The 22,737-nt window shown below is 36.7% G+C and overlaps 1 protein-coding gene across 2 annotated transcripts in view; it reads left to right on the top strand.

Moving 5' to 3' along the window:
- The window catches only part of PRKN (parkin RBR E3 ubiquitin protein ligase), a 697,917-nt gene that overhangs the window by 315,515 nt on the left and 359,665 nt on the right, over positions 1–22,737 (top strand). The gene's annotated exons all lie outside the window — the stretch shown is intronic.

Below are 22,737 nucleotides of genomic sequence, written 5' to 3'. Positions count from 1 at the left end.
TTTTATCTAACTTTAGATACCAAATGATTGTTTTAATAGCATGGGATTTATGGCTGAGTCCATGCACAGCCAACAGAAACTGAGGTCTGGCAGCCTTTGGGCTTCTGCTTCTTGGTGTGCACCTTGTAGCAGTGGCTCAGTCACCCAGGAATCACAGAATGTCCTGGGCTGGAAGGGACCCACAAAGACCATGACCTTGAAAGTGGCAGGTGTTAGACATTCAAATGCTGTTCTCTGGGCAGTACAATTCCCAGTTTTGTCACCTATTGGCAGAATGTACCTGACTGACTTGCAGCTGCCAATTTACAGCTTTTGTTATCTAGTATATTTGTGAAAAAGGTCTGAAATAATGACACTTTTGGCAGCCCTGCCTCCTGAGCTATAACCCATTCTCTCATTGAATCAATTCTTATTTTTTAAAAGCAGAGGCAAAATACCATTTTTATGGAGAGAGAAGAAAAAAACACTGACCATAAAACTAAAATCTGATGCTGTGGCAAACAACCAATATCCAGTCAACTAAGCCCCATTACTCCAGTTGTCAATGCCTCTGGCAAGTTGCATACCTAGCAGAGCCAAGGATCAGTATTATCTTTCAGTAAGGTATCACTGAACAAATTTCAGAAGATACCCTATGTTAGACAGACATGTGGCTAATGTGGCTTCAGACCACATGAACTACAGGCATGAGGCTGTTACTGCAGAAGTGTGCTGTTCCTTTATTTCCAAACTGACACATTTTCCCTTTATCAGCTACAAACCACTCTATTCAGTAGTGTTAGAACTGAACCAGACTGAGGTGCAAGAATGCTCCTAATTTTTATGATTCTTCAACCAGAATTTCCAGCAATATCAATCTAGTCAAGAAAAATTAAGCAATTAAATGCATTTAACTTATTTTTTTACTTACCTATTCAGTAATCCTGCATCAGATATTTGAAGTGATGGCTTGTTGAGGTCCTCTGGTTGCTGAAAGACATCTTTCTTATGTTTTGGGATGGATTCTTTTCCTCAGCCTCAATCACTGTGAAAACACATCTTTACTTTCTGGGAAATCTTCCAGTTCAAAAGCTTAAATTACTAAGTCTTTTGTTTTGTGTCTTGCTCCAAGTAGGAAATAACAGAGATCCTACAGATGTGTTTCCAAGGATTTGCCATTCTTTTCTGCTCTGGTAAAATAGTCTGTGTGGAACAGAATAAAAATAACCTTAACTAAATCATGGGTTGAAACCTCTAGGCTTTTCTTGCCTGTTACAATCTTTGGAAGATTAAGGCACATTTTATCATTAAATATTCATTTTTGAATTGTTATGACAAAGTTTGTACAGTTTTGTCTCTCTTAAATAGCTGCACAGTGTGCATGCTTCTTTACAGTGATGTGCAATGAAGAAGCTTTAAGGCTGTTAGTTGAAAGTTATCAACAAACTGCAAATACTGCTGTTTAAGGAAAAAAAAAATTCCTCCATTATTTCTCCCCCAAGACATGTTTCATTTAAAATATGGTTTTTCATCAGTTTTCAATTTCCATAAGCACCAATTTGCAACATACAAAAACACAAGGTAATGTGTTTTCCTCCAAAATACTAGTTCGTATGTATTTTTGTATGAAATTAGTCTCTTGACAGAATTACAGACTTTAATTCTTCTGGTTGCAAGAATGTAAATAGAATAATTGACAATATCAGTAAACAATGGAAATCAAATTTCAGTTCAGTTAAATAAAATTTATAAATGATTTGTAGAAGATATAATGATTATCTTGATGTTAAGTGCACTGTGATTTGGTATGTGCTCCGATATGCTCCCAAGCAGAGATCAGTGTGGGGTTTTTTCACATTATTTACAGTCTATCAGAATCACTCCAAACTTCTACAGCTTCAAAAAGATGAAGCTGGTATGAACACTCATGTTGCTGCAATTGTAAAACACTCACGTCACTTTTATAACAAACTTTAATTATATTAATTAGAAAATGGAAGAGTCAACTTTAGCTGTTTTAAATGAGGGTCAAATTAATCTTTCAAGCTGTTTCACAAATTAGGACCATTCATTAAATGAGAGATAACCTTGTACTTTTGGTGTCTGTCTCAAAACACTTTCAGCTAGAAACACTGTATGTAGCTGTGCAGGTGTGCTTGGAAATAGGTGTGGTTCTGTGAATTTCCAGATGATCTTCTTATACGAGCATAATTTTGTTACTGCTTAGAACCATAGAATCATTTAAGACCCTTAAGATCACCAAGTCCAACTCTTAACCTGGCGCTGCCAAGCCCGCCACTGAAACAGGTCCCAAGGGTATTTCTGATATAATTTTTGTGGATTCATGCTCATCGTTACAGGTGATCAGAATATATGTGATACTAAAGTATTTAGCCTTTCCTTATTCAAATGAAATATTACTGAAGGAGTGTTCTTGTTAGACTTTTACAGTTCTCTGAAATGCAGAACACTTTCTGGTTATTGTCCATTGAAGTGAATTTCTGATTGAGGACTTTTTCTCCTTCTGTATATAAACATGCTATTACATTTCCTTTCTCTTTGTAGGCTCATGTTTTTTAAAAGTCATCAAGAGCCACAGAAATAACATCTGTTTTCTTAGGAGACAGAGCTAACCACTGGAGTGATGATTTCATAGGAATAAGCTCCACATTAGTTCCTCATTCCAGTGAACATGCATTGGTTTCTGAAAGACATTTCCATGTCCCCAAGGCAAATTGTAGGGCAAATGTTTTTGAACTTTAGAAACCTGTGGAAAAAGTATTACTGTTCCGTATGTGTTCTTGAGATTCTCAATTGATGTGCAAAAAGAGTTGCTGTAGATTTGAAAATCTCAGGAATAATTAAAGGGTTAAAGAGGATTATAGGTCAGACATGGCTTAAGGTATTGGGAATAAGGAAAAATGAAAATCACTTTAATGGAAATATAAATGTACTTCTCTTCCACTTTGATATATCTCGCTACTGTTACCTTGAATTCTTTGTTCCTGATGAAGACTGCATCAGCTGTCTCTCATCATAACTGAAAAGCATTTTTGTCTCTGCTCCAGTTACTGAAACATGCTAGCCTTCAACAAACCATTTCTAAAAGAATCAACAGGACTTCTGTGAACTTTTGGAAGCATCTCTATTTTCTTAAATATCAGTACACCCTTCTAATCAAGCTCTATAGCAGTCTCCCTTGTCCAGAGTAAAGATTTATATTCCAAGTTTGGTCGCTTTTTTTAGTATCGGTCATTATATGTGATTTTAGTCTGGTTCCACTGTACAGTAGTCTCACTCTTGTAGGGTATGTTTGAGAGCAAAGAGTTTACCATAGGAAGCATGTTTGCTTTTTTAATTATGTAGCTTTTCCTATTATTATTCCCATTCCTCCTGTGTGCTTCTGATCTTGCAATTTTATTTTTTATGATATTTATATTTTTGAACATTTCTCATATTTTTCCTTCCCTGCTTGTTTATTGTCATTAGGTTTAGCACTGAGGACAGCAATATTATCTGTTCTTTTCATAGTCTGTTCCATAGGGAGCCTGTGCTCATCTGAAATAGGCTGGACTAAGAAATCAAGAAAATAGTGTTCAGCTTGTATGCTTTAAACATGCAGCTTACCAAATGATTTTTTTTCTTTCAAGCATCCAAAGCTATACATTTCAAATATCACTGTTCAGATGAAATATGTTTCATTTTTCATCTCATTTTGCTTTGATTAGCTCAGAACTCAGTTTCAGTTGAGAAAAGAAATAAATCCTGTAGTACTTAAAGTATCATGAGCAAAGTAGTAAATTTAATGATGTTATCAAAATATGAATGTAGTAAAGAACTATCACCTCATTATAGGAAGGTATTGATACATTGCTATATTATTTATTCATTGTTCTTTGTGTACAATGATTATTGTTAAAGGAATTATGTCTGTCTGTCCCTGGAGATACTATAATATTTTCAATGTCATAATATTACTATGAGTAATTTTTTAGATTCTGGGATGTTACTTAATACCAAGAAGCCTCTTTACTTTGCATTTTTCATTTATTTCATTGCTGTCCACGTTAGTTTGCCTTATGCATTAGAGAATGGTTCAGGTAATATATTCTATTAAAAAAAAATCACAGTGAGTATGATGGAGTAGTAGTGCTAATTAAAATACCAGATAATCTTACTTCAGAAATATTAAATTGATACAAGGATTCTTATCACAGAATGATTTAAGTTGGAAAAGACTTCCAAGATCATGAAGTCTAACCTTTGACCAATCAGCACCTTGTCAACCAGACTGTAGCACTAAGTGCCATAATGAAGTGTTCCAATGCTTGACAGCCCTTTCTGTGAAGAAAGTCTTCCCAATGTCCTACTTGAACTGCCCCTGGCACAGCTTGAGGCTGTGCCCTCTTGTCCTGTCACTGGTTGCCTGGGAGAAGAGGCTGACCCCCACCTGGCTTCAAGATCTTTTCAGGGAGGTGTAGAGAGAATATGGTTGTCCTGAGCCTTTTCTTTAATTTGTGGCTTCATTTCTGGCTGTTTTAAAATGCCATATCATGTTTTTGGTCTCAGATAAGCTGTTTATGTGGCTTTGTCAGTGACTTTAAGATTTCACTGTTTCCACTCTCTCAGATTTTGGGCCATTTGTAATATTTATGAGTAATTACTTTGTGCCTTCATCCAGATCATTAAGAAATGTTTTGAATAGCATAGGGCTAGGAGATGATCACTGCAAGTCACCTTGAAAAACATTGGATGATTTGCTGTGGGAAATTACATTTTGAAACATATCAGTTAAATGTCTCTAACATTGATCTCACAGTGTTCTAGTTTCTTAATCAAAATGTCAGTGCCGTATCAAATGCCACACATAAATCTGGGTAAATTCCCACATCACTATTATGATGTTCCACTAAATTTGTAATCTCATAAAAGTGTCAGGTTAGTTTGATAGTCTAGTTACCATAAATCCTCATTGATTGGCGTTAATTACACATCCCTCTTTTATTAATCAAGCACCATATTAGCTATGTATTGTATGTAGGACTGGTGTCAGGTTTCCATGCTGATAATTGCCTAGATTACCTCATATAAAGCTGCCCTAAACGATGACATGATGTGGTTGTTTCCCTCTATTTTAAATCCTCTCGAGGTGTGGGTGGGGGTGTTTTAGCCATCAGTGCATTTCTGAGGAGGAAAGAAGAGGGGAGCAGTACTGAAAACAACACCTTGGGACTTTGGAGTAACCTGTGAAAGTGCTGCGATTGTATTACGCTGACTTTGGTTAGGCCTTTAAATTTACATACTTAATAGCAATTAGAGATTAAAAATATTTACTTCAAATGCTTGATTATGGAGAAAGACACACAGCTGTTGGCTTTCCATAGTATTTAAACATTTTTAAGGTTCTTTGAGGTTCTTTTTCCAAATTATGTCACCTCTACACTTCTTTTCAGATTCTTCTTTAGGAAACCATAATTAGATCTTTTTTTTACAGGTATTCTCAAAGTAACCTCATTCTGGAGTAGATCAATTTTTCCTTTATAAAGAAATTCTGTTATTCTACTTCTCAGTTCAGAAAAATCAATGATAGGTGAAAAACTGAATTATAAAATAGAATTAATTCTATATAGGGACAAAAAGCTAAATTATTTATCTTGGAAATAGAAGCTAAAGCTTTTATAGTCAAGATCTATCCTCCTTTTTTTTTTTTTAAATTAAGTGAATACTTATTCACTCCTCATCAGTGTAAATACAATATTTCTACAATATATTGGATTTTTTTTGTGGGCCACAGTCTCTGTATCAAAACCCATTATTAGCAAACATAACAGGTATTGTTTAGATTGGTTAATTATATATATGATATACTTTTTTTTTTTCACCATAAAAGTCTTAAAACTGAGACAAGCCAGGTCTTTGGAACTGTTTATCAGTTTTCTCATGTCACCAATAACTAAAAATAGTTTTTCTGAGCTGAAATTTTCATACACATTCTGGCAAACCCAAAGGGAGTCAGTAATTTTTGCTCTGTGCTGAATGGTCTCAGGAAATTAAGCTCATCTTTCCTGTATTGATACCATCATTTTTATTTACATGTGTGGAAATGCCATCATTTTGTAAAAGATCAAACAAAAAATGTTGAAGATTATAATGCTTTTTTCAAGCAAATCCTCTCCTCTTTTAGGTGTTGGTCTTCAGTTATTAACACTGTCAAATAAAGAATAAAAAACACCACCACCACCTTTGTTGCTCATTTTATTTTTGTATCTGTAGTTCAGTTGCAGAAAACTTTATCTTGAAGACATGAGCATTAAGTGGGCTTTCAGTGTTTTATTCTGTCTTATATGAGTAATTTGTGATTGTGCTCAGCTGCTATGTTTTCATTTCCCTTCACAACTGCCTTTTAAAAGTAAGCAGTTGTTTTGAACAGAACTTTGCATTTTCTTTAGTGATAGAGTTGTTGAAAAATTTTTCAGATAGTGTAGAGGCTTCATCATTTGATAAGAGGCAGTTTCAGGTGAGTTGAAAGTTTGTCTTTTAGTAGGAATCAGTGACAACTTTGTAAAGACTGATAGCTGAATACTAACAAGCCAACAGCTTTTCTTCAAATTTTTGGATGCCCCTTGTTTCACTGAAGAGGAAGTGAATTTTTGTAAATGACAGTTTCTATATCCTCCTTGAGACAGTCGGTATCAAGGGTCTGATGTTATAGAAAGTGAGCAGAGCACAGCTTGTGTTCATCTGACCAAATCCTAGATCATTTGCAGCTCTTGTAATAATTCCTTTGACTGTGCTAAAAGGAAGATTTGGTATTTGCAAACCAAAACTGAATGTAAGTGCACCTGTAGTGGTTTGGTCCAAAATACTCATTACTGTTTATCTTCTGTGAGATAAGAATTAGGAGAAATGCAAAGCAGGCACCAAAATTGAGAGAATATAAAGAAGTTTATTAACAGACCTAAAAGAAGGAAAAAAAAATTATACCACATCTTCAGACCACTTCTCCTCCCCCCACCTTCCTCCCTTCTCCCACTGACAATGTAAAAAGACAACCCTTGAGATGTTCAGTCTGTTTACCACTTCCATAATAACCTTGTTCAGTCCATTTAGGAAGAGGAGTCTCTCTTGCCCATGCTATGAACACATTATCACAACGAGACAGCCGCCCACTTCCAAATAACCTTGTTCAGTCCATTTAAGAAGAGGTCTCTCTGCTTGCATGCGAGTCCCTTGCCCCCAACTTGCAGCTTTTCCCACAACTGCTTTCGAGGGTCCACTCTTGAAGTTTTTTGGGGTACAATTTTAAGGTTGAGCCGTTCAGAAACAAAAGTTCTCTTCACCCATCTCTGGTAGCATTTCATCTCTAAGAACAGAGGCCCTTCTCCTTCCCTGGAAGCAAAGGGTCTTCCTCATCTTCATCTTTAGGACTATCTCTGGGAGCATCTCTAGGAACTGAGGTTTTCTCCTTTCCCATTTGGAGCAAAAGTCCTCATCGCTTCCATCTCTCCCTGTTCAAACTTATCATGAAATTACAGCTGTGTCAGCATCTGCCTATCTCAGCGCAGGTGCTTTTGCTCACAAGTACAAGTTGAAAGCTCCACCTCCCATGCCTTCATGAAATTACAATGGGATTCTCTGATATATCACAGCTTTACAACAGAATTTCAGCTTTAAGCATCTCCTCTTTCTCTTCCCTCAGGTTTTCAGCTCTTCACAGCACTAAAAGGGTTAATCTCACCTAGGCCTTGCAGCTGGAATGAAGCTTATCGCTGTTGGTCACATGATCTTTGCCAGACAGCCGTGCAGCTTCAGCTGAATCTTGGCCATAGGGGAGGGGGGAGCTGCCCGGCTGCCCACAGCAGGGCTGTGGGGGGGTTCCGCAGGTGGAACAGGGCCCATCGGCTCCAGGATGGCCGTGGCCCAGCCCAGCCTGGCTCAAGCAGGGCCTGGCCGGGCCCGCTGGCCCCTGCATGGGACCTGCAGCCACCTGTCCCAGCACAGAAATGAGACAGAGCTGGGGGGAGGGATGTTTCTATTCTTAAGTGTGGATCACAGAGGCAGTCACAACTTTAAGTGGCTTAAAGAATTGTCCATATTCAAACTGGCCAGCTGATGGGTTCTGTTAGGTCACAGAGGAAGCTGTAAGCACCCCTTAGCAAGGACATCCCTTCCAGGACTATGCTTGCTAACCCATGACAGCACCTTTAATGTTTTCAAAGTACTTTGCTTCTAAAAATGTCTGAAAAATATTCTGATGATGCGCTGTAGCAAGGAACTTATTCCGTACTCACGCTGTGTGGCTGTCATAAAGACTTAATATTGTTTGATTATAACATCCTATTTTGACCTGATGCAGTGTTCTTTTCCTGTTATTGTGATGTTCAAATCAACCACAGGGAGATTCCTGTGCCCATTACATAATGATACTTAAATTTTTAGCACACATTCTGGGTATCTACTACTAACTTTCTACTAAAAAGAAGATATTAGGTTGGATGGACTGCTCTATGATTTCGTGTTGTGAAATTTGTGTAACCAGAACACTTCTCTAATGGAAGCTGGTTATCATCAGATTGAGATATAAAGGATAAATATAACCAATATATTTCTCATAAGTAAATTGAAAAAAATTACCTAGATTATATCCATCCATCCCAAGTCTTAGTTACACCTAGCATGAACACAATAGGCAAGTGGAATCCAAATTCACTGTGTTGTATTCTGCTGCCACGGGCAGGAGGTGTGAGAGACTGCCACTGGCGTGATGTGCTTTTGCCGTTACATAGTCTTGAGCCAAGCAGTGAGAGCAGTGTTACAGTTACTGTATTTTTTGTTGGATGTTGACCAAGAAGTTGTTTCCACATATTATTTGGAGGCCATTATACCATTCATGTGTTTGTCTATTTGAGTTGTAGGAAACATGCAGTCATTCAGGGACCTGAACTGAATTGGGAATCAATAATTGAAAGCCATGGACAAAACAGGATTATATTAAAACCAGAGGAAAAATAAACTCAGGAAGACCCAGTGGAGTCAGTTCCAAACCCTAACATTCTGTTTACTCCATCACTTATTTCACAAACCAGACCCACATTTTCTTTCAAATGAAGCTTGTTTGATACATATTTTTGCATGTACTGTGTCAATGTGTCTAATGTGTTCAGGGATAGTTTTTTGTAATTAAATGGATTTCAGTAACACTTTGACTGAATCTTTTGTTTCTCACTGCACGTGACATTTAAATAGTATGTTACTGTCTGCAGCTGTTGCAAATCCATTGCTGATGATTGGAGCCTTGGATTTCCACTCAAGCATGCAACATGTTCCTGCAATCATCTATCAGCAATCTAATCAGATGAAGGTGATTTTATTAGGGTACAGTATGGTTACAGAGGAGTCTCTCCTCAAATGTCAGGCAGCATTTATAATGCAAGAACACAATTTCTTCGTTCACATGTGGCAAATACTGTTATTGAATGTTTAATAACTGTGTCAGTCTGCAGGCTGATACGCTGTGTGAGAAATTCTGTTAGATCTAAAAGCTGCCATAAAATTTACCTTGGCATTAAATCTGTTTCCCACCTATAGTTTTCATGCTTAATGTTCTGGTCTGGGATTCTAAAACATGAAGGTATTAGGTTTTAATTACCAATTGTCTACTATATTTTTGGTCTAACTATTTCTAAGAAATTGTGCCTGTAACTGATCTAGGACCAGTTCGTAAACTTGAATTTGTGTTGTCTACTTCTGTGCATGCACATAATGAAATTAGCTGATTTTTTACAAATCAGAACTGAATTTAAAATAAGCATGCACTGTTCATAGGATGTGGTGGTATGAGATAATGTAGTCAATGGCATTACCTGTGAGCTTCTCCCACCAGGGGCTGCAAAGTAATTTGTGTTGGAACTGCTGCAACATATTATGGGCTCTGTCTCTCATGGTTCATGCTAATGTGATGGGTAATTATTGAATAGCTGCTGTCAGAAATGCCTGAATTCGCATAGTATAGCTATCTGGGGCAAAGCTTAAGGGGTTGTATTCAGTTTACAATACGTATTTCTAGCTCAGAGAAGTCAAGTATAAGGAAAACTTATGTTATTTTGAGTTTAGAAGACTTAAATTATAATAACTAATGTCTTTTGGATTCTATTTTCTGCCTTAATGGCCCATCTCAGGAAGATACTTAGAGTGCATACCCAGCTTTCAGTATACAGATACTCTGCTGAGGTTAACAATGCTCTATGTTTTAAGCACCTGTCCTATTTGGGACATCAATTTGAATGCATACTAATTAATTGGATAAATACTTAAAAATACTTTAGTGAAGGTCTTGCAATTGTCATTAGAAATACTCAATGTTTTGGCCTGTTTGCTGGGAGGATGCTCAGAAGTATTTCCCTTCCTTTAGCACAATGGATGGTTAGAAAAATATGGTTAAAAAATCCCCAAGAACTTTTTAAGAATGTGTTATTGACAATTTTTGACAGTAAGGATTGAAACAGTTCTATTTCAAATATTTGTGAAACACTGTGTTTCATGGTAATTACATCTGCTGATCAGTTGTACTGTACATCATGGCAGCTCTTTGGGACTTTGGTAGATGTTTGGGGCATTCTAAAATCAAATGTTTGAGTTTTTCTACTCTGGCACTTAAATGTATGCGGGCAAAGTAACTGTGCTTAGGAATTGTTCTTAGAAGCTACAGATGGTTAAACTGCTGCCAGGAAATAAGGGAAAGAACGTTCTACTGAAAAGTGGGTTTCTTCCCTTTGATGCATAAAGCTGCTTCATTCTCCTGCTACTGGACCACTGCAACATCAGAAATGGCATGGAATTCTTCAAGTTGTATCATTGTGTTTTATAGTCATCTCTTTCAAAGAAGAAATGGATATTTCTAGTGCTTATGGGGTAATTACTAAGAAGTAACTTTTCACTGAACACCACTGATACAGTGCCATTAGGAGGAGCTGAAATTGTGCATATCTCATTCTTTGCAAACAAAAATATTAGCCCCATGTGAATTTGAGTTTGTAAATGGGAAAAAGTAATGAAATTTGCTGTGGAGATATCTACTGAAGGTGCTATGACTTTTATGTGCGTTAGAGGTGGCACCCACAGACAATTTGATTTCTGGAAGCTTGTTCTTAAGTACTGGTGGACAATAGTGCACTGCTTGCAGGATCACTAACCTGTCAATAAGGATTTGTTGCGATAACTTAATTCTTGTAATTTACAGGTTTTGCTGGAGCATTTTTTTTCCGCAAAAATCTCTTTTAACCATTTTTTTTAGCTCAGAGAAACCTGACCTAATGAATTTGTACAGCTTATTTAAACTTTGATTTAAAATATTTAGTTTTCTAAGTAACTATAAAAGTCACAAATACTCCTTGAAAATATATAGGAATAAATATGAAAAGTATATGAAAAAGAGAACCATGATGGAAAACATTTGGTCCATATTATCCTCTCCCCTCATCCCCTGCCAAAAAAAAACCCCTGACCAACCGACCCAAAAAAGCATCCACAAATTAAAGTGGTAAAAATTGCAAGATTGAAACATCTTAAAATCAAATAACCCACATTCATTAACATACTGTTTGCAGCTGTATTTAAAGTAATGCTATTTCCTCTGTTGTGTTTTGAGGGATTTTTTTAATTTTAGAGATTATAAAAAGTTACATACATCAGATACTAAGTTAATTTTCAATATTTTAACTAGCATCTTGGAACATGCTTTGAATGAATTATAGAATGCTTTGGATTGGAAGGGATCTTAAAGATTGTCTAGTTCCAACCTCCTGCCATGAGAAGAGGCACCTTGAAGGCCTGTTCCTCATTTTGGTTTTGAGAAAGCCCCTGTGACTGGGAGAGGATCAGAATAAACAATGTGGGTTATCTAGGAGATGGCACACTGTAGCAAAAAGATTTATTGTTCTGTATTCATTTTTAACTTATTTTTCATGCTTCTACAGAAGGTTAAATTGTTTTTCACAATGTTAGGATGGACTTGCTGCCTATCCAGTTTTGGACCATGATGTTTTAGGGTGCCTGTCAGGAATCTCAGTTACAGCCTGGCTCAGGTCCATAGATGTACAAGAACTACATAACTGGAACTATGTTTCAATTTCATTAATACTTTGGTGTGTTATATCTGTAGTATCTTAGTGTCCCTGAATTTCTGTTTTCTCTGCTGATGTTCTTCAAGAGCAAGGGAAACACCCATTGGAAAATTGCACTCAATGTTACTTGTCTCCAAGCTTTCAACAAGGTAAAGGCACAGCCCACATCTTGTTCTTGATAGTCAGTGCAGAGATCTGAACGTAGTTTAGAGGGAGTATCTGCTTCTTTGGAATTAATTTCTATTGAGGATGATCTTTTGATATAAGTGAAACACTTGCTGCTTGTTTCATGTGGTCTATGGAGAAAAAGGTGCTTTAACTGTTAAGTTAGTGCAAAAGGGCACCCCCACCACTATTGTCCTTGTGACTGAGGGTAGTTTTGTCTTCTGTGTCTTATGTGTGAGGTATACAGGAATTACCAATGGGAGCAGCATACAGAGGATCTTCTTTTGCAGATGGTAGTCTTGAATGTAGTAGGGTTTGTTTGTTTTGGTTTTTTTGGTGAGTATTGTGCCTGGGCTGTACTGTCCTGTGTTCCAGTCTCTGAGTTCAGCACTAATTAAGCATTTGGTATTTTTTGGGTACATGAGCTAAGTAGGTTGTGTTTGTAGGTATGCAGTTGCATACACACTCTTCTAGGAGCTGAGTAAAGAGCTCTGTGTGCTCAGGAAAGAGCTAAATATGGTTTTCTGCATTCTGTACAAATGTGTGTGTTTTCCAAGGTGTTGCTGAGGCACATTCTATTATTGATTGGAAATAAGTGACTGGGCAGACTACTTATCATTATAAGGGCTGGACCATCTTTTCTCTGCTAGGGCCTGTTTTAGAGGTGGTGAGGTTTATTTCCTCAAGACTGGATCATAGTGTGGTAGTGGTTAAATGAGAAGTTAAAACTGTAAACATGTGAAGCAGGCAAGGCAAAACCACATCTGATATCCAGCTATAACCTCTCTCTGAAATTTAAAGGGCACATTTTCTGTAATTTGCAGGCCTGAACATTAGAATGAAGTGTGTGTTTTACAGACAATTGTAATTCTCATTTTGACTACTAATTACCCTGAAGGGATTATTTTATGCAATGTACTTCTCCAAGGTCTTCCTACCTCAGTACTGCATATTCATGAATATGTAGGCTGCAGGATGGAAGGTTTGTTTCCAAGTTGTGAGCTTGCTGCTATTAAATGAGGTAATTTTTGTACAGAAAGAATAGCAGTCAGGAAACTGTGAAGGCAGAGGTAAGCACAGGGCAGTGTTTGACCAACACTAGCTGATTAATTGCTTATGCCATCTATGGGAGAATTTTGGAGTCTGAAAAAAGATGTGTCATAACAAACATTATAATAGACTTGTTATGTTTGCACGAACACAACATTCATGAGACCAAATTTGTGCTGTTGGCTCAGTTACTTCTGCAAGCTCTACATCCCACCCAGGAAATGGAGTGAAACAGATCAGTATTTCTGTGTCTGACTCTGCCACCACCACACACCTGTAAGTCAGGGTCAGCTTGAATTCCCACCAGTGGTTTTGGCAGAGTGGTGCTGGTGCGCTGGACAGAGTGAGTTCATGACTGTTTGTGTGAATGCTGCCCCACTATTGTAGTGCACTCAGTAGCCATAGGGACCTGTGTGTTCACAGCCCTGGGGACTCAACATGGTGTGTTTAAAGTTTTGTGACTAAGACAATGCATCTGGACAATTGTTTTTGTTTAATGTCTATGGTAATGCATCCCATTACAAGACAATGATTTTGGTCATGCATCTGTATCTTTCAAATGATCCCTTTTCCGTACATAAAATTAAAGTAAAATTGTTTAGTAATATACAAAAGTTGTAAGGGTTATTTTCTTTTTTTTTCTTAAATAGATTTTTGAGGTAATTTTCAAGTTACAAACTAAAATGGTCAAAGTTTAAAGACAGATCTTACAATAAAAATAATTTTAGACATGTCAGATGCAGAAATTAATGTATATTGTTTGGGGAAATCATTCAAGAGCTGTTCATGCTCTTTTAAAGATTCTGCTATTGTGTAAACCCATTTTTAGTACATTTTCAAACTAAATTACTGTTTTATCAGAGTGAGGGCATGAATTTCTATTAAAGTAAATTCTTTTGACTGAGTATGAATTTATATGCTATTTATACAGTTAGAAATCTACTTTAAAAAATCATGAAGCAGAAACTGTTTAGCAATGGAGGAGGGTAAAAGAGTCCTGCTGTCAGTTACCTGGCTGATCAGAAGACTAGAGGAAACTGGACTGGGAATTAGCAGCAGTTAGGAAGGTAATATGTTTCCAGAAGTAGAGAGATCTGCAAAACCATGCCCCATTTAGTGTTTCTAGGAGGTCCACAAGGTCAAGTATTGCTGATAAAATTCCTCATGCCTGAAGGCCATAGCTTATCTATAGCTAGTAAGTTTTCTCAGTCCCGAACACAGGGATGGACCCACAGACTGTGCCTGGGTGTGCTGGTTCCTTAACTCTGCCTGGGCAAGGTGATGGTTGGCACCATCTAAAGCATGTCAGGGACATTGCTAACCCTGCAAGTGTGTGGATGACTGTGTTCAATCACCCTGAAATGCTCTTGGATTAACAATAAACTGTTTGCTAGTGTAGATGTAGCCTTATTCTCTTCTGGATTTTTTTAATTTAGAAAAAACATGGGGGAGGGGGGGGGTCTGCTTGTTTTTACAATGAAGACGATGTAAATAGACAATGGTTTGTTAGAAAAAGCAAATTAAGTCACATTAGTGAAAACAGTCTATCAGGGCTTCATCAGCATTATACTAAAGTTATGCAAACAGCCATCTACACTAGATAGTATATCTATGCATTAAATTATCTCAAAGGAAGAATGTCCATATCTTTCTGGCTTTAATAATGCAAAATACCTTTTCAAAGATGACACCGTGCTGTCATCTACTGAGAAATGTTGTCTTCTTCTGTGCTGGTATGTACATGAAATATGGTTTTTGTGTTAAATGCTTGTTTAACTTATTTACTGCATTTTTCAGATTTCTTATGCTATAAACTATAGGTAAGAGTATGCAAACATAGATTTATTTTTTTCCTAACAAAATTATACAGGAGCTAATGAATTCCCCACTGTGACTTATGTTTTCTAGCTCATCTTGCATATATATTGAATCTGGCTCATCTGTATATGTTACATATAGAAAACATATTTGAAAAAAGGATGACAGCATAAAACTAAATGCCAGAAAACAATCAGTTTTCTGCAGAGACTTTAAAGATTTTTCAATGCAAGATTAATCAAAGACAAGAGTGGGCTTGGTGGGATTTTTTGATGGGTTTTCTCTTTGTCCCTTCTACCCACTTCATTTCCTGCAGCCCTCTGTAACTTTCAAGAGCATCTAGTAACCTGTAAGAACATCTGGGGAAAGCTTTTGCAAGAGTTTAGTCTATAGTGCCATTTTATTAGATAGGGATATATTTGACTCCATAGCAAAACTGTGTATGTTTGGGTTTTTTAATGTGTGAGTCATGTAAAACACTGGACATATATTTGTATTTCATAAGTTCGTGAGGTGTTTCTGCTAGATGTCATAGTTCAAATTTTGCTTTTTAAAACACTGTCTAAAATACTTATCTTGCCAATAAAACCTCTTTTTCTCATTGCACAGAAGTGGAAGAAATATTGTAATGTTCCTTGTGCAGGGAGTTATATACAGATTTTACTCAGCTGAAACAAATAAAATTAACTAAATATATGCATAGTCTTCTCCTCTTCTTGGAAGATGGCAATATGAATCAACTATTAGTGTTAGTGTATTCATGTGATTATATTTAGCATAATTGCTCCTTTTTCTGCATATCATATGTTTTGGCTATCATGTAGGGTATTTTGGTTGCTTTTTGTTTTAAGTCTCAGTTTATTTGCTGCAGCACAAATATGCCATCTGTCTTTTCAGTCCATGCAGAAGAAAAGATTTAAACCAGGAATCCAAGGGAAAGGAAAAAAAATCTAAATTTACTAAAATTACGCCCAACCTCATCAACTCTGGCAATTGAACAAACCTGAAAAAATAATTACTGGTAAAACTTTGCAGAATTTTCTCAAATGCTATAGTGTCTTAATATAGTGTAATAATGTGTCTTGTTCTATGTGGGCTAGGCATTACCTCTGGAAGGACACAAGACCCACTCTTTAGCATTTTTGTAGAAAGGAAAATATAAGGAGCATAAACACTTAAGAATTTAGTAGAACTCTATTAAAACTTAAGGACAGCATAGCTGTAGATGTGCTAACTGTATTGTCATGACAAAGAACATGCATCAAAAGAAAAGCCACAGACTGCTGGGTGGTAAATAGAACTAAAAAAACCCCCCTGTCTATTCAAAGAACATGCAGAAGATGCCAAACATTTTTGAATCTTCCAAGGCAAACATACACTGTACAGGGGGACAGAATTACATTTCTGCCATTTCCTCTCTCTCCTCCTCTCACTGTTTCCATCATAACTGGGCAGTCTTGGCTGGTTTGTTCTTATTCATATCCTGATTTATGGCAGGCTTTGGAAAGATGACAGAACAAACTGTCCAATTTTTCAAAGCTGAAGACACAGAGATGAAGCAAAGAGCCACTCCTGTAGTATTACGGCCTAATCCTGTCTGCCCGGTGTCATCACATAAATACTGATGCTCCCCCTGAGGCAGCCATAGTGTTAAATGAAAGGTGTCTTAGTACTGTCTTTTAGCTGTGTTAGAGACTTGTAGATCATCTAAATGGTTAATGGATGGATGTGAGGCTCTAGGACATAGGTGATGTTAGTTAAAGGCTGAAAACCTAAACCCAAAAATAACAGCCATTTTTTTAAATGGCTATTGGGTTAAAAATACCTTTTTTTTGAAGTTTTGAACTTGCCCAATTCCTTCAGTATCAAGGGATGGACAAAACTTAAATTTTTCCCTTGTGACAGGATCAGATGGATGGAAATCTACTGCATATGTTGCAGAAACACATCAGTATTAACAGACTAGACTATGGAATTACTCCTGTCATATAGAATACTCAAGAAAAAGTAACAGTTAAAGAAATTATGTTGTTTACTTAGGCATTCTGATTTGTTAACGCTGCGGGCTTTTCGCTGAAGCTTCTTTGAGAGACCTTACTATTGAATGTCACCTGTGCAATATTTATAGCTCAAGTATAGGAGTCCTGTTTCTTGTGGATTTTAGATTTTTTCTTTAGTTATTTTGAAGCCTTGCTCACTGTCTTTACCCTAAGTGCTTGCTAACATGGGTGAAGATAAACAAATCACTCAAACCTGTAATTGCAAGCAACTTTTTGTGCCGTAAGAAGCACAGCCTGAGGATCTGCTATCATGTAGTATTCTAGTTTCTTCCCTCCTTGAGCCCGTTTCATGGCTTTTGTTCACATAAAAATTCAAATCTGATTGCCAGAGGAAATTAAGCTCAAAGTAAAGGGTTTCTTCTCTACAGGAAACACTTGATAACAAATTTAGACAGTTGGATTCTACTTTAAAAGAGGCTGATGGGAAAGTTTTAGTCCTAGAAATCAGCACTAGTGTTCAGGATATGATGATTATAATACATTGTAAGTAGCTACTCTGAAACTGAGACTTCTTCTATGGCTCAAGTAATTCAAAGGAATTTTTCCAAAATAATCTGTTTCATACATGCTGGTGAACAAATTCAATGGAACAATATGGGTTCCTGGGCTAGGTAATTTAATCATCCTGACACTTGCAGTCTTGGTTCAGCCCAAAAGTTAGTGTTGATCAGAGATTGCATTGGATAGATGTGTGTATAAAAAAGTTAGGAGCCAAGAAGGGAAAGGGGAGAGTTTGCATTCTTTCAGAGAAAGGAATGTGTAAAGCTTTCATGTTGTTTTATGTGAAAGCATGGCTGTTCTGATTGAAAAGTTATTTACTTAAAATATCTTACTGTATTTTTACATGCCACAGGCATTACAGTACCTGTGACCTATTAGTTATGCATTTCTGGGGATTGGCTGTCTATAGGGCCTTTGATTTCACTGCAAGGTAACATTCCAGGCAAAGATCAATTGTAAGGAGACACAATGCCCTACAGCCTTCATTTCTGTCTATACTGTGAGAAAATGAGTGATAAGAACTCAGTTGTGATGACTGTTCTGCGTTGGTGTCACGGAAGTACACATTCACTTGAAGGAATGACAGCAGATTTAGTGACTGTTTGAGCAAAAGTCACAACTTGCAGAGAAATGAAACAAGTATGTTGTGTGGTTGCCTTTAGACAAGCAAAGCAAATGAGAAATGTTGTTAAAAATGTGAAAAGTCACTTTCACACAGAGTATTTCTTGTGTGGTTGAAGTAGTATTGTGTGGGCAGGAGCAGCTAAGGGATTCCCAAGGCACTTGTGCTCTATTTTCCCACTGTGTCGTTTTTAGTAGACAAGAAAAGCAAATTGCATAATAGGTACTACATTTCTTATTGATTTCCTTGTACAGAAAATTTCTAGAAAACTATAGTTTCGTGTTCTATTCGGAGGCCAGGTGTCATTATAAACTTGTATAGTTAATAACCCTTCATGCCAGTTATTTGAGTCTTATCTTTCTTCTCTCTTTGGATTTTAATAAAAATCAATAACTTCGTGGGTTTTTAATGCAGACAATAGATAGGTGAGCTTTTTTTCAATTATCAATAATCTTGGTTATATCACATTAGATATCTGAATAAAACTGAATGGTACTATAGCTGTCCTGTTAAAAAAATTTGAACAATACCTCTGTTCTTCCAATGAATTGTGGAAAATGAGAGATAGAAATGTTTTTCTTTGGCAAGGGGAATAAATACATGAACAGAAATTTTTTAGCTTGATTTTTGTTCCTTTTGTGTAAGAATGTGGATAAAAGTGGGATCTGGGTATGATGACAATAATCTATTACTATTTCCTATCCCTGAAAATGTCTCATGAAAATGATTTATGATGAGTTTTAGATACATTTTTATATGCCTGAAGCTTGGTTTTCAGTTACTTGGTCAGGACTAAAACACTAGGTCTTGTAAAGGTTCATGAATAGCATGTACATTTCCTATCCCATAATCCCGCTACACTCAAATACGTTCCATATCAAAGGCTTTCTTTTCAAATAATTATTATGCAATAATTTTTTTTTATATTCTCTACTGAATTAAAGGCATGGTGAATATGTTTAATTCTGAGAGAAAGAAGTGGAACTGTATATTTTTAACGTTCTTCTTATGTGAACTGGATTAAAGTCAATCAAGAATTAAAAGGAGATATTATAAGAGATATTGACACTTCTTTCTCTGAAATACGTGTCTTTTAGTTGCCTGGACACATTTAGATTTCAAGTGTTATAGATGAAAAGAAGAGGAAGTCTGAAAAAATGCAGGAGGATACCATTTTTGCCCCTGAATGCTACTTGTCTCAAGAATGCAATAATAATTTTAAAAGTTCACTCCCTCCATCCTCCATCCTTCACACAGGTCAAAGTTGATGTTTTTACCAAGACCGAGCCTGGGTGAAGAGTTGACAAAGGATACTCATCCTAAAGAGTTTGTATTACAAGTAACAGCTCTTCTTAGCCAGAGGCATTTTTAGAAGGGCAAGGGGGTTCAGTCAGAAAGCAGATACTAGAGAGATGTTTGTATTTCTTCTACCCTTTTATGCTGCTTTTGTCTCTTGTCAAATTAAATAAGTATATAGTACTTACAGATATTTAAATTTAATATATTAAAACTTTATTGCCTTTCTTTGCATCAGAAGGTGTTTCAACTTGTCTTTGAGGTCAGCTTAGTTATCCAGAGTGTATTAGCAAGGCTTATTATATAACATTTGATCCTTTTTGGAATATCAGTTTTTCTCCTTGCGTCCCATAAAGACACTTCTTTTGAACTTCACACTTTTGACAGTGTCCGTGAATTGCCATTTCTGGCATGTTCAGCAACAGGGTTTCTGTGAATTTGAAAGTGGAAGGGATAGGGAAATTTGTGTAGAAATGTATATAAAAGATGCTGGGTTTGGTGGCATGCTTGTCTTTTCATTCTTGCTGATTTTTCTGATTCTATTCTGAATGTTTAGGTCTGAGATCAGGTGTTGAGTTTTTCACAGGATCTTCTCTGTCTAACAGGAAAAATTACTTTAAGTTTTGGGGCTTTTTTGTGGTGAAGAAATGTTGTCTGAGTGTAATGTTTTTAGAGGTTTGTTTTAGTGTTGGTATGTGAATGATTAGAGTGAGCAACATATTTAATAGTTGCATTGAAGCATTCCTAAAATCTATGTTAAGGAACTTCAAATCTGCTGTCACTTAATAACCTTCAGTATTTTTTCTGCTAAATCTTAATTGAAAATTAGCTATTAATCACATGCATTATTATACTGTTCGTAGTGATCAATTAATTTATTTCTTTAACATTGAAACTGACTTAAGGACCAACACAGTGCAGCTTGAATGCTGATTTAATACTATGCATAAATTCTATCCCTTTAAAATGAGTTAACTGTTTGTTTGTCCTTAACCACTGAGGCATGAGGGCTGTATTTATCCCTTGTTTGCCTAGGAGGTGATCCACTTAGCTGTGCCCAGGGGAAGCTGTATTTTTCAGTTTAGGGAAGTCAGCTGCCCTCTGGAATAGTGTTTACATCACTCGTATCATGATCAAGCATCAAGTTTAAGAATCACAGGAAATCCACAGAGAAAAGGTTTGATTTTGATTGGAATCTCGAGTAGGAGAAAAATATTCTTGAATGGAGAGCATCTTAAAAGAAAATAGTGCTAATGATGGGAGCAGAGCCTAAGGTTAACTTCTCATCTACAAGTATTGCAATAGCAGTTCCCAAGGAACTCCAAACATAGAGGAGGCAGAAGAATTTGCTTGTCTAAAATGTAGTTAGCTATAGGAATGCTTTTGTTTTATTTAGGTAGTTTTTATGCCATAAACCCAGCTCTACTGCAAGAATTTGACATTTGGGTAATAATTTTCTCCCTTTGATCTTAACAGCTGTTTGGGTCTCAGTGTTTGCTTAGCAAAGCCAAACCATGCAGAGCAGCAGTCACCAAATAAATCATATTAGGTGAGGCTTACTATGCTTAGTACCTGATTTGAGGTTCTTGGTAGTATCTGGTGAGGTGCATGGGGGAACTGTCACTATTTTGAGCAAGATATCTTCCAGTAACCAGAGCTAGTCAAAATACTGTTGGCTCACAGAAGAAAGTGGAGCAGTCTTGTGTATGTAATGCATTCACGAGTCTATCATGAAATCATTGAGGGCTTAAATCTTTCAGAGTTGCTCTTTGTCTGTACAACCTTCCTCATACTAGTTAGCCAGTGTAGTTCTGACACTTTTTACTTATGTAACTTTAAAAGCAGTGCCTGTTCTACCCGTGAATAGTGATGTTTTAGGTTTGGTTTTTTTCGTCCTTGAGATATTTCTACGGCTTGGGAAGTCACTGCCTGTAGTTCTGGGATGTGGAAACCTGATGATGTCTCTGCACAGAGTTAAGTCCAGTCTTTCCCAGAACATCCCAGAAGAAATATTTGATTCCACAGCTGTTCTGAAATGAGTTTCTTTCAATCTGTCCCCAGATCTACTGAATATCTACTAAATTTTTCAGTTTCAAAAGCAAATGAATCATTATCACAGGGATGTGCCAAAATAGCATTGACATTTTCTCTCTCTCACGGGGATAACTCTGATGTTATAGTTGAAATGAGATTTAAGTTTACTGATAATTTGAAAAAATTAAAGCCATACCTTCAATTGCTATAAAACATATTCATAAATGGCTTTGCCTGTCAGTCCTAAATAAACATGTGTGGGTGATTCAGGGGGAAAAATAAGGCTCTCACCTTCTTTTGTAGCTTATTAAGAAATGGGAATAAGAAATCTGGCTGGGCTTCCTTAGGTTAGTCAACTTACACAGAACAGAATGAGAAGCAAGGGGAGGAACGTGTATTTTTATGTGTATATGTTGTACACCAGCCAAGGTGCAGGCTATCTTGGTGGTACTTAGCAAAGACTAGTGGGTTTTTTTCTAACAGTGTAGCAAACTGGACTTGAGAACATGAATCAAAAGAGTAAAGTTTCTTCTAGGCCTTTTTCAGACTGCCTTCCCCCTGATGGTTTGTGTATGACTTTGATCTTACTTATGATGGTTACTTGACCATATAGAAGACAATTCAGTTATCATCAGCAGTTAGGGGTATGTAAACCTCCGGTTTGTTTGAAAAGACAGAGTTTACAGAGACAGACTTTTACTAAATATCAATGAAGATTGAGGGGTTTTTGAAAAATTTGACCATTTTCTTCTTGAGTTTCATAAAAAGTAGCTAGCATTGACCATGTGTCTTTGAACCTTTTTTTCCCTTGTGCACTTTTTATGATGTTGTGTGACACAAAAGCGATAACAACAGTGAAGAATATGACAGACTATGTAAGAGTGATGCCTGCTCCCTTCTCTCAATAACAATCTATCAGATACACTGCCAAAAGGAAGACATTTATAGTGTTAAATAGAATGTTCACAATTTCATGGGACCTATGCCTTTAGGCAAGAAAATGATCTAAAGGTATTCACTGCAGTAGAAGGTGTCCATAAAACTACTCACTTTTAAAACTAAGAGAAGCACTTAATTTTGTCTCAGCTTT

Source organism: Corvus cornix, chromosome 3 (assembly GCF_000738735.6).
Source record: "Corvus cornix cornix isolate S_Up_H32 chromosome 3, ASM73873v5, whole genome shotgun sequence".
In the NCBI taxonomy this organism is placed as follows: domain Eukaryota; kingdom Metazoa; phylum Chordata; class Aves; order Passeriformes; family Corvidae; genus Corvus; species Corvus cornix.
This window is presented reverse-complemented; position numbering and strand designations above follow the sequence as displayed.